Source organism: Clytia hemisphaerica, unplaced genomic scaffold (assembly GCF_902728285.1).
Source record: "Clytia hemisphaerica strain Z4C2 unplaced genomic scaffold, Clytia hemisphaerica genome assembly, whole genome shotgun sequence".
Lineage (NCBI taxonomy): Eukaryota > Metazoa > Cnidaria > Hydrozoa > Leptothecata > Clytiidae > Clytia > Clytia hemisphaerica.
In genome coordinates this window covers 1,916,472-1,918,349 of record NW_027103262.1, presented here as the reverse complement: position 1 = coordinate 1,918,349, position 1,878 = coordinate 1,916,472, and the positions used below count along the sequence as shown (strand labels likewise).

General features: G+C 35.0%; 1 long non-coding RNA gene across 1 annotated transcript; it reads left to right on the top strand.

The window, feature by feature from the left end:
* The first annotated feature begins 496 nt into the window (after positions 1-496).
* On the top strand, positions 497-1,668 carry LOC136800481 (uncharacterized). Its single transcript, XR_010845714.1, has 2 exons — positions 497-995; positions 1,293-1,668. It is a non-coding gene; the product is annotated as an uncharacterized lncRNA (long non-coding RNA).
* Positions 1,669-1,878: the final 210 nt, after the last annotated feature.

Sequence of the window (1,878 nt, the reverse complement as noted above, 5' to 3'; positions counted from 1 at the left end):
CAAAAATTGTTCGATCTGGCTGAAATTTTGCACACTTGTTCCTTGGGTGAATATCTGGGGGTGTTTTTTTTCACTTTTTGAAAATTTTGATTTTTGGGGCCTGGGGACGAGTTTTTCGCCAAAACGAGGCTAAAACTTTGGGGCAGCCTGGAGACTTCAAAAATTGTTCGATTTGGCTAAAATTTTGCACACTTGTTTCTTGGCTGAATATCTGGGGGTGCTTTTTGCATTTTTCAAAAATTTAGATTTTTGGGGCCTGGGGACGAGTTTTTTGCCAAAACGAGGCTAAAGCTTTGAAGCAGCCTACAGGCCTCCAAAATGGTCGGATTTGGTTGAAATTTGGCACACTTGTTCATTGGGTAAATATCTGGGGGTCTACAATTGGGCCTATGAATAATTTGAAGCCACTGAAGTTGAGCCCAGTGCGTTGCGCACGTTCGACTATTTAAATGTGTATGTATTTTTGAAGGAAAATAACTCCTTGTATGTAACTTGTATTTATAACTTGTATTTATCAAGAAAAATCATTCGTATTTTTAAGGAATATCATTCTTTTATTGTTCAAGGGAAATAATTGTCCTTTCCAAGAAAAACATTATATTTTCAAAAGAAAACTTTATTCATGTATTTTATATATTATTTTACAAGGAAAATAAAAAAAACTACTTGCGAATCTTTGATCATAGTATCAAGAATTATAGACTAAAAATCAAATGGTCTCTTTGTGACAGTTGTTTGATTGGTGTTGGTGCTCCCTCGGGAGATAATTGGTTTTTAATGATAATTTACAAACCAAATCGCCACGTTTTTTGAGAGGTTTTTTCTCATTTTACATTTGAAAGTATTCTCATGAAGTCATGTCTATGAGAGAGAAGGAGTGATTTTTTATGTCTTGGAATCATCTCATGTCAAGTTTATTTTCTTCTTGGTGACAACCTTCTGACTTAAAGATTGGTCTCAAGATTGTTTATGGATAAGTCTATGGACAATGTTTTGTAAGAAATTCTTGTATATATTTTCTCTTCTAAGGTATTTTTGATATATCTCTAAGGACATTTATCCAAGGTTGTACATATTTTGTGGACTTGTCTAGTGAAGACTTTCTTGTACATTTTTACACTTCGACTATCTCGACTAACATAGGCCTATGTATGTGAATTTGTAAAGTTTTTCATGTATTTTTTCTATTGCGTTTTTAGCTTGAATATCTCTACAGTGAAGTCAAGTTTAAAAATATTTTGTATTAGGAAAAGTGACGGCTAGCTTACCTTTGTTGTTATTTCTCTTTTCAGAATACCACTTCACATCAAAGTAAACCCATATACTGTCAGCACGCAATTTCTCTTCATTTGACATTTAACAAAATGATAACGAAGCGTTACTCCCTTGAGATCCGACAACAGATTCAGTGCAGCCATCCGAAAATTGTTGCAGTGATTAAGAGCCGTTAATTATGCAAAGCAAAACACGTTATATTTATTATGATTTAATTTTTCTGGCAAGGTATATTTATTAAAAGTAAATTCTTTTCAGCAAATGTAACTAGGACTTTAAATTTTTGTAATGAGTTTTTTAGTATATTGATTCTCTGTCTACGTTTTCTTTCTTGGAGGGCGTGGTAAAAACACGTTTAATGTGGATTTAATTCCCTCTATAACCGTAACCCAATTTCGCAATTTCGTCAATTTTATTTTTAAAGTCTCAAAAATCGCAAAGTTTCCCAGGTCTTGGGCCGGTAATTCAGGTCTTGGGCCGCTAAATCAGGGCTTGGGCTGCTAAAACAGGGCTTGTGCTACTAAATCAGGGCTTGGGCCGCTTACGGAAAATAAATTTGCGGCGGGAACTAGGTTTGCTGGAAGACGGGCTGGCCCGCTCGAT